The sequence below is a fragment of the Somniosus microcephalus genome, chromosome 20 (genome assembly GCF_052327205.1).
Source record: "Somniosus microcephalus isolate GS21.2 chromosome 20, FLI_Smic_1.0, whole genome shotgun sequence".
NCBI lineage: Eukaryota > Metazoa > Chordata > Chondrichthyes > Squaliformes > Somniosidae > Somniosus > Somniosus microcephalus.
Window position 1 is genome coordinate 32358241 of NC_141006.1, and position 13755 is coordinate 32371995.

The window sequence follows — 13755 nt, forward strand, 5'->3', positions numbered from 1 at the left end:
GAGCTGTGGGCCCGCGTGGGATTCCGATCCTGGGCCTCCTCCAACTGCCGGCGCGCAGTGCTTGTGTATCCCAGGGGCGCAGTTAGTTCGATGCGTCCCCTGGGATCACGTGGGCCATGGAGAGCCAATAGGAGGAGGAAAATACCCATTCATAAGTCTGACAGGAAGTGCTGTCAAACTTAGAAATACTACGGGCCCTTTCTTCTTACAAAACATCACTAAATCTTCAAATAAATACATTTCTAAATTCTGCAGGCTTACCTTCCCGGGAAAACCTGTAATGCGCACGTGCAGCCTCTCCGGCGCACGCGTTTGACCTCTGAACCCCTGCGTTCAGGGGAACAGAAGTGCCGGTTTCCCGCCCATGCGCGGTGCATGCAGGAATCCGGCACTTCCATTGGGCCTATGGGTGAGTACCCCATGCGTACTCACCCGTGGAGACCCGAATTTCTGGGCCCATGTTGTTGCTTTTGTATCTTTGCGCTCTTCTCTTGGAGAACAGTGTGAAGTAGTGAAAGGATTTTCAGGCTGATTAACAGCCTGACAGGCTGCAATTTCAATGCACCATCATTCAAGCAGCTGATAGAGTGGTTAGTCTTATACGGTGGGAGGCTTTTACGGACTCTCCAACCCATATGATGAGGGAGCAATGCCTGCATCCACCGGACGCGAGTATCAAGCTACACGGCAACCCAGAATTCAGAGCCGGAGCTCCGATCTCCACTCGCCAGGACTGTCTGGAGTGGGGTTCAAACCCTACACCTTCTGATTCCGAGGCAGAAATGCTACCACTAAGCCAAAGGCTCGTTCCGGGCTTTAGTCAACAACAATAACAACCTGCATTTATATAGCGCCTTTAACATAGTTAAACATCCCAAGGAGTGTTATTTGACACCGAGCCACATAAGCAAATATTAGGACAGATGCTTGGTCAAAGAGGTAGGTTTTAAGAAGTGTCTTAAAGGAGGAGCGAGAAGTAGAGAGGCAGAGAGGTTTAGGGAGGGAATTCCAGGGTTGAAGGTGATTTCTATTATTTAGTCACCCCTAGTTCACCCTCTGTGAGCAACTCCCAAAATGGCTGCCTTGACACATGGTAAAGGAGCTTTTGACGATAAAATAATGCTGGAAGATAGAACGTAGGTTACACATAAAACTAGCGAATGAAGTATGGAAAAAAGCATGAAATATCCTTATGGTACCATTTTGAAAACAATAAACTGAGGTGTCTCAGAGGCTTAATTTAAAATGGTGTCTGGGGCCACCATCGAACGAAGAAGACTCATGGTTCATTCTTATTGACAAGATTTATGGTGTGTGGAGAATTTCTCAGGGGCATTGCGTCTTTTCTTTCCAACTCATCAGCCAGAGGTACAGCTTCTATTTACAGCTGCGAGAGTTTGCACTTCCACATGGCTGAACTAGCATATTGATGAATAGATATTTGCAGTGCAGTATAAAATAATTGGATGGAGAGACAGAGTGTGTCTCATTAAGAAATGGACTGGCATGATACAGGGCTGGGACAGGGAGTGTAAAATGGAAGAATTCCAATTACTAATAAAGATTACCTTTTGCGGGTCAATATTCAAATACACCCTCTTCGGAAACATGGTTCTATAAGAAGGAAAACAAAAATCACACAGAAAAAGTCAAATAGAAACCAAAGCCAGGACTCAATTACTATATGGTGTACTACAGCAGGACGGTAAGTTGGCAGCAGTGGGGTAAGACCTTGTTTGTTAATGTGGTCAATGAAAGAGAAACTTGCACAAACCACAAGTATTTGTGACATTCATCTTTGTTAGCATTGCGTGACAGTAACCAGATCACTAACACATAATTTTATGTTGAAACTATTTCGGTGGAGAAAGGCACCGCAGCCCTCCTCCACAGAAGTAATTGCAGAGTGCAATTGCGTTCATTCATTCACCCCCCCGCCCGCCCCCCCACCGCCCTCAACCCCCCGCCCCCGTGTTCATTTCTCAACTATTCAGCGCTCATCCCACTTGAGAACTTGTGAAGTAGATTCAATCAGCAGTCGGCATCTGTAACTTGAGAATTATCTTAAGGCTTGGCCGAGGTTTTCTATTTCTCAGGCTGGGTGGGAAGTGCTTTACATCTGAAGTCAACCAGCTAAAGATGATTTGGTGATAAACAAAAAATTGGGATTTCTCCAAACATGTTGCACCTCAGGTCTCGGGTGAAATACTGCTACATCGTTTGTTAACTGATTAGCCTGAAGTTCTTTATTTCTTAAAGTAATAAGTATTTCATTAAATATATCAACTTTAGAAATATAGGGCTGAATTTTGACGGCGTTCAGAGGGCGGGTTCGGAGGTGGGTCCCCTGTCAAAATAGCTAAGATTGACAGCGGGTAGGGAATCCGCTGTCAAGCCGCCTCCACACCAGTCTCTTAGGTGTCGGGTCTGTCAGCGCTGAACAGACCCGACACCAAACGGCGGGAGAGGCAATTGACATCATTAAATGGGCTCTTAACAACCAATTAACTATTATTTTAAGCCTACATTTCAATTTGACGTGCTCCCCCATGGGTTACCCGCTGCTCGGGGAACATGTCCGCTCAGCATGTCGTGAGTGGATTCAGCATTGAATTATCTCATGAACTGACAGCTGCCAAAGTTATATAAAAGATCCCATGTTACAGCTGTTCACTTTCAAAGCTCAGAAACTGTTGGTTACTGCATTTGGAAGACATATTGGGGGTGAAATTTGGTTGGTTAGTGCCTCCTGTTAGTGCCTCCGGGGGTGTTAACGGGGTGCTAACGATTTACCGCCTGAGCGCGGCGATGTTAGCACTGCTGGTGAATTTCACCTGGTGGTTTGCGGTGGTGCTACCGCCACGATTTCCTGCACCCAGAGGTAGTGACATCATCCAGCTGCGCATCGCCCCGATAGCGCTCTGGACCGGAAATTCATTCGCGCCCCCTGCCTCAGCGCCTGCCGTTAGGAACGACAGGTAGAGGAGGCGGCTTGCAGTCGGCTGGGAGCTGGGGGAGCGATAGTTAAAGACGTGCACTTCCTGCATTTTTTGTCAGCAAACAATGCTGCCTTGTCACTTTGACAGAAGCAGACGGACGTTTTGATCCATCTGAGTTTTTCCTACTTGAAAGAGTTTTGCTCCTGACACACTTAACTGGACCAGTCACATTAATATTGTGGCTACAGGAGCAGGTTAGAGGCTAGGTATTCTGCGGCGAGTGTCTCACCTCCTGACTCCCCAAAGCCTTTCTACCATCTACAAGGCACAAGTAAGGAGTGTGATGAAATACTCTCCACTTGCCTGGATGAGTGCAGCTCCAACACTCAAGAAGCTCGACACCATCCAGGACAAAGCAGCCCGCTTGATTGGCACTCCCTCTACGACCTTAAACATTCACTCCCTCCACCACTGGCGCACCGTGGCTGCAGTGTGTACCATCTACAAGATGCACTGCAGCAACTCACCAAGGCTTCTTCGGCAGCACTCCCAAACCTGCGACCTGTTCCACCTAGAAGGACAAGGGCAGCAGGCGCATGGGAACACCACCACCTCCAAATTCCCCTCCAAGTCACACACCCTCCTGACTTAGAAGTATATCGCCGATCCTTCATCATTGCTGGGTCAAAATCCTGGAACTCCCTATCTAACAGCACTGTGGGAGTACCTTCACTACACGGACTGTAGCGGTTCAAGAAGGTGGCTCACCACCACCTTCTCAAGGGCAAGTAGGAGTGGGCAATAAATGCTGGCTTTGCCAGTGATGCCCACATCTCATAAAAACGAATTAAAAATAAATTATCAGATTTATTTATCTTACTTTTGATACTGCAACATTTCCAGCACTTAATGGGGCTGTACTGGCACTGGACCTCGCCATCGAGCTTCACCGTTGGAGGCAGCAGAGGCAGAGAGAAAGATTGGAAAACGTGGCCAGAGAGAAGAGGGCTAACAGGGCTCTCAACAGGAGACATTACCCTCCTACATTCATCTGTCAGAGGAGCAGTGCCTTAGAAAACTCCGCTTCAGCAAGAAGGTGGTCACAGAGCTCTGCCACCTCCTGCAGCCCAAGCTCCAGCCTCAGCTCAGGACCAGAACGTCTCCCTCAGTGGCAGTGAAGGTCACAGTCGCTCTCAATTTCTACGTCAGCGGTCCTTCCAAGCTACAACTGGGGATATTGCAAACATTTCATAGTTCGCTGTCCATTGCTGCATCTGGGCGGGAGGTGACAGATGCTCTGTGCAGAAGGAGAAGGGAGTACATCTCATTCCCCATGACCAGAGACAAATAGGATGAATGCTCATGTGGCTTTGCAAGGATAGCGGTCTTCCCCATGATTCAGGGCGACATTGACTGCACCTACGTGGCATTGCGGGCACCTCATCACAATGCAGAGGTGTTCCGCAACCCCAAAGGCTATCACTCTCTGAACATGCATTTGGTATGTAACCACAGACAGCACATCCTCGCCGTCAATGCCCGCTATCCTGGCAGCCACGATGCATTCATCCTGCGACAGACTGGTATCCCAGCTCTGTTCCACCCACCACAGCTTGCGGCTGGCTGCTAGGAGACAAGGGTTATCCACTCACCACCTGGCTGATGACACCATTCCGCAACCCCAAAACTCCTGCTCAGCATGCACACAATGAGAGCCATAGCACCACCAGGAACCTGATCGAACAGACTAACGGCTAAAACGGTTCCGCTGCCTTGACCGCTCTGGAGGAGCCGTGCAGCACTCCCTTGATCAAGTCTCCCTTTTCATTGTGTGCTGCATGCTGCACAACCTGGCCATTCTGAGGAACCAGCCATTGCCACCAGGGAGGAGGAAGAGGGACAGGAGGAGGAGGAGTGGCGGCGGCGGCAACGGACCTGCAAGGAACCAGGCGGTGAGGTTGAAAAGTGGCAGCGAGGCTCAGGTAGGCCTCAGAGAGCAGCGGCAGCGGACCTGCAAGGAACCAGGCGGCGAGGTTTAAAAGTGGCAGCGAGGCTGAGGTAGGCCTCAGAGCGTACTAATCTCCGAGCTCCGAACTCAGAAGGAGGGAGAGAAGTAAAAAGTAATCGAAGTGTGACGTCACCAGAAAGCAGGTAAGTGATTGGTTGGTATTTCTCTCTTTTTAAACTTTAACTCTGTGGTTTATAGTTTCTAAGCTCTCTGTGGTGTAGCGGGGACTGTTGGTAAACCAGGGCCCTTAAATATACCATTTAACTGTAGTGTAGTTGGTGGGATTGATTTGATTTAATTTCATTTCAATTAATTAAAGGGTAAGTCATGACAGGAGAGCTCTGTGCCATGGTATGCTCCTCCTGCACTATGTGGGAACTCAGGGACAGTGTCCCTGACAACTATGTGTGCAGTAAGTGTGTCCAGCTGCAGCTACTGGCAGACCGCATTGCGGCGCTGGAGCTGCGATTGGATACATACTGGACCATTCGCGATGCTGAGGACATCGTGGATATCACGTTTGAGCAGTTGGTCACACCGCAGGCAAAGGTTGCACAGGCAGAAAGGGAAGGGGTGACCAACAGACGGAGTAGTAGGTGCAGGCAGGTAGTGCAGGGGTCCCCTGTGGACATCCCCCTCTCAAACAGATATACCACTTTGAATACTGTTGGGGGGGATGGCTTATCAGAGGAAGGCAGCAGCAGCCAACTTCCTGGCACCAGGGTTGCTCCGCTGCACAGAATGGGAGGAAAAAGAGTGGTAGAGCTATAGTAATAGGGGATTCAATTGTAAGGGGAATAGATAGGCGTTTCTGCAGCCGCAAACGAGACTCCAGGATGGTGTGTTGCCTCCCTGCTGCAAGGGTCAAGGATGTCTCTGAGCGGCTGCAGAACATCTTGGAAGGGGAGGGTGAACAGTCAGTTGTCGTGGTGCATATAGGCACCAACGATGTAGGTAAAAAGTGGGATGAGGTCCTAAAAGCGGAATATAGGGAGTTAGGAGGTAAATTAAAAAACAGGACCTCAAAGGTAGTAATCTCAGGATTGCTACCAGTGCCACGTGCTTGTCAGAGTAGAAATAGAAGGATACTTCAGATGAATACGTGGCTAGAGGAATGGTGCCAGGGGGAGGGATTCAAGTTCCTGGGACATTGGAACTGGTTCTGGGGGAGGTGGGACCAGTTCAAACCGGACGGTCTGCACCTGGGAAGGGCTGGAACCGATGTCCTAGGGGGTTTGTTTGCTAGTGCTGTGGGGGAGGGTTTAAACTAAAATGGAAGGGGGTTGGGAACCTGAGCAGGGAGACAGAGGAAAGGGAAACAAGGATAAAAGCAAAAGATAGGAAGGAGAAAAACAAAAGTGGCAGTCAGAGAAATCAAGGGTTTAAATCAAACGTGGCCACAGTAAATAATAATTCTAATAGGTTTAAGAGCGTTAAAAAAACAAGCCTGAAGGCTTTGTGTCTTAATGCGAGGAGCATTTGTAATAAGGTGGATGAATTGGCTGCGCAAATAGAGGTAAACGAATATGATTTGGTTGGGATTATGGAAACGTGGCTCAAGGATGGCCAAGACTGGGAACTCAACATCCAGGGGTATTCGATATTCAGGAAAGATAGGCAAAAAGGAAAGGGAGGTGGGGTAGCATTACTGGTTAAAGAAGGGATTAACACAATGGTAATGAAGGATATTAGCTCTGATGATGTGGAATCTGTATGGGTAGAATTGAGAAATACTAAGGGGAAGAAAACATTAGTAGGAGTGGTATATAGACCTCCAAACAGTAAGGTGGAGGTTGGGGATGGCATTAAAAGGGAAATTAAAGAAGCGTGCAATAAGGGCACAGCAGTCATCATGGGTGACTTTAATCTACATATAGATTGGGCCAACCAAATTAGTAACAATACTGTGGAGGAGGAATTCCTGGAGTGTTTACGGGATGGTTTCCTGGACCAATATGTCGAGGAACCAACCAGGGATCAGGTCATCTTAGACTGGGTATTATGTAATGAGAAAGGATTAATTAGCAATCTTGTTGTACGAGGCCCCTTGGCTTGGAGCGATCATAATATGATCAAATTCTTCATTAAGATGGAGAATGAAGTAGTTGACTCAGAAACTAGGGTCCTCAATTTAAATAAAGGAAACTACGATGGTCTGAGGAGCGAGTTGGGTAGGATTGATTGGGGAATGGCACTCAAAGGGTTGACGGTGGATAGGCAATGGCAAACATTCAAAGACCGAATGGATGAACTACAGAAGTTGTTCATCCCAGTTTGGCATAAAAATAAAACAAAAAAGGTGACTCAACCGTGGCTAACAAGGGAAATTAGGGATAGCATAAGATCCAAGGAGGGGACATACAAATTGGCCAGAAAAAGCAATAATCCTGAGGATTGGGAGCAGTTCAGGATTCAACAAAGGAGGAGAAAGGGATTAATTAAAAAAGGGAAAATAGAATACGAGAGTAAGCTTGCAGGGAACATAAAAACTGACTGTAAAAGCTTTTATAGATATGTGAAGAGAAAAAGATTGGTGAAGTCAAGCATAGGTCCCTTGCAGTCAGAATCGGGGGAATTTATAATGGGGAACAAAGAAATGGCAGACCAACTAAATACATATTTTGGTTCTGTCTTCACAAAGGAGGACACAAATAACCTCCCAGAAATACCGGGGAACATAGGGTCTGATGAAAGGGTGGAACTGAAAGAAATCAGTATTTTTAGGGAAATGGTGTTAGGAAAATTGATGGGACTGAAGGCCGATAAATCCCCAGGGCCTGATAATCTACATCCCAGGGTACTTAAGGAAGTGGCCCTAGAAATAGTAGATGCATTGCTGGTCATCTTCCAGAACTCAATAGACTCTGGAACAGTACCCATGGATTGGAGGGTAGCTAATGTTACCCCACTATTCAAAAAAGGTGGCAGAGAAAAAGCGGGGAATTATAGACCGGTAAGCCTGACATCGGTAGTGGGGAAAATGCTAGAGTCCATTGTAAAAGATGTAATAGCAGAGCACTTGGAAAGCAGTGACAGGATCGGACAAAGTCAACATGGATTTACAAAAGGTAAATCATGCTTGACTAATCTACTGGAATTTTTTGAGGATGTAACTGGTAAAATAGATAAGGGAGAACCAGTGGATGTGGTGTATTTGGACTTTCAGAAGGCTTTCGATAAGGTCCCACATAAGAGATTAGCATGCAAAATTAAGGCACATGGGATTGGGGGCAAGGTATTGACTTGGATAGAGGACTGGTTGGCGGACAGAAAGCAAAGAGTTGGAATAAACGGGTCATTTTCCGAGTGACAGGCAGTGACTAGTGGGGTACCGCAAGGATCGGTCCTTGGACCCCAGCTGTTCACAATATATATTAATGATCTGGATGTGGGAATTGGATGTAATATCTCCAAATTTGCAAAGCTGGGTGGGAGGGTATGCTGTGAGGAGGATGTCATGAAACTCCAGTACGATTTGGACAGGTTAGGTGATTGGGCAGAAACATGGCAAATGTACTATAATGTGGATAAATGTGAGGTTATCCACTTTGGAGGCAAAAACAGGAAGGCAGACTATTATTTGAATGGCAATAGATTGGGTGAAGGGGAAGTGCAAAGAGACCTGGGTGTTCTTGTGCACCAGTCGCTGAAGGTAAGCATGCAGGTGCAGCAGGCGGTTAAGAAGGCAAATGGTATGTTGGCCTTCGTAGCAAGAGGGTTCGAGTACAGGAACAAGGATGTCTTGCTACAGTTGTACAGGGCCTTGGTGAGACCGCACCTTGAGTATTGTGTGCAGTTTTGGTCGCCTTATCTGAGGAAGGACGTTCTTGCCATGGAAGGAGTGCAGCGAAGATTCACCAGGCTGATACCTGGGATGGCAGGAATGACGTATGAGGAGAGATTGCGTCGATTGGGTTTATACTCACTGGAGTTTAGAAGATTGAGAGGGGATCTCATCGCAACCTATAAAATTCTGTCAGGCCTGGACAGACTAGATGCTGGAAGGATGTTCCCGATGGTCGGGGAGTCCAGAACCAGGGGTCATAGTCTAAGGATAAGGGGTAGGACATTTAGGACTGAAATGAGGAGGAATTTCTTCACCCAAAGAGTCGTGAACCTATGGAATTCTCTGCCACAGAGGGCGGTGGAGGCCAGTTCATTAAATATATTCAAGCGTTGGATATATTTCTTAAGGCTAAAGGGATCAAGGGATATGGGGAGAAGGCAGGGACAGGGTACTGAATTTGAATGATCAGCCATGATCTCATTGAATGGCGGAGCAGGCTCGAAGGGCCGAATGGCCTACTCCTGCTCCTATCTTCTATGTTTCTATGAGACAGCCCATGGCATTTGCGCAGAACAACCACATCATTATAGCCAACACACAGCCCCTATCACTGGGCAAAGCTCAAATGAGAAACATCACAAAATTTGCTACGTCAAAATAAAGATTTATTATTCTGCACAACTCTCTCTTATCAAACACAATCAATAATAAACAAACACAACAATTTATCAACAAACACAACTGGTTCTTAGCAAACTAAACCATTTCTTACCAAACTGAACAATATATTTACAAACAGATCAACTTTTGTATACACACTCCCCCCATTTGCAATAAACATTTTATTTACAGGGCCTTCCTCAATGATCTCCCTCCCAACCCTGCTGCTCCTCTGTAATGTGGCCCCAGTGGCTGCAGCAAGGCTGGTGGAAGGCTGCTGAATCTGGGAGCCAGAGACTGCAGATGTCCTTGAAGCACGCCCTCGACCAGCTCTGGGCCTGGAAGGCCCGGCTGCAGATTGCACCAACTCAGCATGAGCGGCAGTAGTCTGGGATGGCTGGGTTACAGTCTGCGGCAAGTGCAATGGCGGAGTGGCAGTGGTGGGAGCAGGAATGCTGTCATCCTGAGAGAGGACAGCACCTTCCTGCTCCCCTGACCCACTGCCACTCCCCCGGGGCAGAACCTCAGCATCCAGAGAAATCTGCTCAAGCACAGATTGCTGGCCTGCTGCGGCACCGTGAGAGCCCCGGTGGACTGTGGGTGACCCAGTTATGATGGCAGCAGTCAGAGCTTGCATGGCATCAATCTGAGTCTGCATGAGAGCAGTCTGAGACTGGATGCCACCAACCACTGACTCCATTCCAGCACTAAGCTATTGCGTTGCCTCAGGCTGTGTTGCAATAGCTGCCATCTCACCCATGACATGCGGCATGAGGTCTGTGAATCGACCATCCTCTGCAAAGTGCCAAGGATGCACTCGATGGTTTGCGCAGAGATGAGAGCAATGATGGAGGCGGACTCCTCCACGCTCCTAGCCAGTGTATCCATGCTCTCGGGCACCCTTGCCATTGCACCCATGAGCTCAGTGTGCACACTCATCACCTGTGTGGTCATCGCCTTGACATCGAGGTCCTCATCTGAGTCCTGTGCAGCAGAGCTCGCACGCGCACTCACCCTCCGGGGAGATGTCCCCGAGCTTCCCTTTCCCCGTGGCGTTGCTGCAGCCCGCTGGGGCCCGGAGCTTCACCCACATCAGAGCCATTTCCTCTGCTCCCCTCCAGTGACCGCGTGGCCCCATTATCAGATCTCTCGCCCTCGGGAGACACAGGCAGTGAGGCTCCGGCTTAGTGTTCCTCCTCCTCTCATGCGTCGCTGCCACGGGGAGGCTGAGGGAGAGGCTGGTCAGATGGTGGCTGATTATCTGAAAGCAGGAAGGTACAAGAGTGGCTTTAACGTCAGGAGAGGTGGGCAGGAAGGGAGCAAGGAATGGAGACAGTATAGTTAGATGGAAAGTGGGAAGGGCTTGTGTTGTGAGGGGGAAGTGGTATGAGAGAAGGAGGTGATGAACATACTGTTGTTATCCCCAAGGGGGTTGACCTCTCCGACTGTCACAGCGCCCACGTCCTGGGCCATGATGATGCTGTGCACTCGCTCCTCCGGCTGTGTGAGGGGGTGTAGCTCCACCTGACCTCCTCCCATATGTTGCTGCTCCCTCCTGTTATGAGCAAGCTTGGCCTGCAAGAAAAAAGACAGCATGTGAGTCAGTGTGCAGCCATGTGTTTGGCTACCATTGTTGAATAGCTGTTAATATATGCAAGGTGTGAGATGTGGATGTGACTTTTAGCAGATGGGCATAGTTGTTGGGAGAGTTGGTGATTTGGCGGTTTATACTGTCTGTGCACAGAGTGAGGTTGAGATGATGGGATGTAGAGGTTTTTTAAGCATGTACTCACCCTGACCGCCCCAGTGAGGTCGTTGAACTTCTTGCAGCACTGGGTGTGAGTCCTGTGGACCATGCTTCTGGCCGAGACATACTGGGCCACCTTCCTCCACATCCTTCTGAACTCCTGCGGCAAAGGCCTCCTGCCAGTGTCTGGGAACAGCACTGCCTGTCGACATTCCATGGCCGCAACCAGAGCCTCCAATGCCTGGTCACTGAACCGGCGAGCTCTCTCCCAGGGCCTCTGATCAGCCATGAGATTTGTGGTTGATGGATTGCAGCTCCTTGCAGGCCCGGGTCACAAGCAGCAATGATCAGGGTGAGGCTGTGCAGCATGATTGAACCTCCCCTTTAAGAACTGGAAGGTGTCAGTCTGTCTGAGGACTTGTAATTGACAGTGCCTGAACTTGAGTAGCGCTCTGCAGTAGCGCCCCGCTCCCCGAAGTTACTGCCCTAAGAGAAGTGTGTAGCGCTTGATTTAGCGATCCACTTCCCTCTTGGGCGCCGGCGCTAATTAGCATCGGGCGCTAAAGTTTGAGCCCGGGCGATGTTAGCGCCCCAAAATGGTCGCTACACAATTTCCCCCCCCCTTGAGCTTTCTGCAGCTTGCGAGTGTTTGGAGCCAACTCTCGATCCAGTGCCACCTCATTGGAACAAGCTCTCTCACCATTGACAGATCGCTTCTGTCATCTCAACCTCACCTGCCATCTATTCCATCAGCATCGTGACCCTTGAAACTATCTCACCTTGGTCCTCAGAATCCCACCAAGATCAGCCCCAACACCAGCATCACCAGGCACACCAGCAACACCAACAGCAGGATGAGGGTGAGTGTAAGGGGTTGCTAGTGAAATGGGGAAGTGATAATGTAGATAGAGAGGGATGGGTGGAGGTGCAAGGTAAGTTGGTGTGAGTAAGGATGTGCAGGAGTAGGGTAGGGAAGGCAGAGTGATGGGGATGTGATGAGAGGCACAGCAGGATGAGGTTGAGTGTGGCTTTGCAGTAACGTTTTGTGATCTAATGAGATCATTGAAAGGTTTGCGCCACTGCAGCCTGGTCCTCCTGACGACATCCCTGCTTTTGCTCTCCTGTGCAATGTGCAACCAGGCTGCGATGATCTCCTGGGGCGGTCTCTTCCGCCCATGGGAAGGGAAGAGAACCTTCCTGCGTGCTGTGACTCCCTCCATAAGCATATGGAGGGAGTCATTGGAGAGCCTGGGTGTAGCCGTGCACCTTTGTGCAGTGTTTGTCAGTGTTTGCAGCACCTCAGTGTAGAACACTGACAGCAGAACTGTCAAAATCAATTTGGACATGGCCCCTTTAAGGAAACTGGCTGATGACATGTCATCAAATGACGTCATCAGACTCGCTTCCTTTTAATTGGCTGGGAACCTCGCAGGGCGGGCTTAACAAGCCCTATTAGCGTAAAATTACTTGGAGAGTGCGGACTGCAGTAGGCAGCGGGCTGGGACTGCGACACCGACCCCGGCCTCCCCGGACCCGTCTCGGTTGGTGAAATTGCGGCCAGAGTATCAGGTAATTATTGGCACTGGTCCATGGGTATTGATAAAATGTACTCAGGTGACTTTAGTTGGCACGTGGCTCTTTGGAAACTTGTTAACGGGCTAGAAATTGGGTGCCTTTGTGCCTCCCATTAGTGTCCCAAGGGGGCGTTAATGAGGTGCAAATAGCTTTGCCACCAAGTGCGGCGCTGACATCGACTCCCGCCATATTCGGTGGGAGTTTTGCGGCAGCGCTATGGCATTGTGCCCCGATCTCCTTCACCCGGAGATCATGACATCATCGGCGGCTAGCCACTTCGGGGGCAATGATTAAAGGCGAGGTGGCCAAGTTTCATCGCGGGTTCCTGCCCGCGATCGATCACTCTGCTTAAGTGTTGGGCTGATCGCACGGGATCGCGGCTGCCTTGGTGGTCCAGGTAGGTAATTTTTCTATTTCAGAGACTGCAGCGATGGTCCTTCCCTTTAAGGGAGGGAAGGAGTCTTTGAACGCGGCAGCGCTGCACGGCCCAGTGAGCAGCGCTGCTGAAGTCTCCGCCCTGCTTGCTGCCGATTGCGCTCCAAGAAGGAAGTGGACGCTTGATTTAGTCCTCCACTTCCTTCTTGGGGCGCTAAAACTGAATTTCGCAGTAGCCGGTGCTAATTAGCGCCGGGCACTAAATTTAGCACCAAGGCGACGTTAGCACCCCAAAATGGTCGATACCGAATTTTTCCCATGTTAAGGCTTGGTCACACTAGGGAACGAATTGTGCTGGTGTGATGTTGGCTTAGGAAACATGAGACACTAGGGCAAAATGGTTTTCAAGGTTGGAAGACTGCTGAGGAAGCATAATGCGCCAATAACGACTGGTATACGATGGAAGAGTTGTTGAAATGGCTTTGCCTGGTTTTGTGCTCAAGTGCCAATGAAGTTAAAATTATTAGTGTTGGCTGGTATCTGAGCAACTCCAGGCAGCATTATTGGCACCCATGCATATAATTGGAATTACCAGCCTGGAGACAATGCAGCACTCTGAATGATGAATAGGTAAGGGGGAGAGAAACCAAAAAATTATAGACCT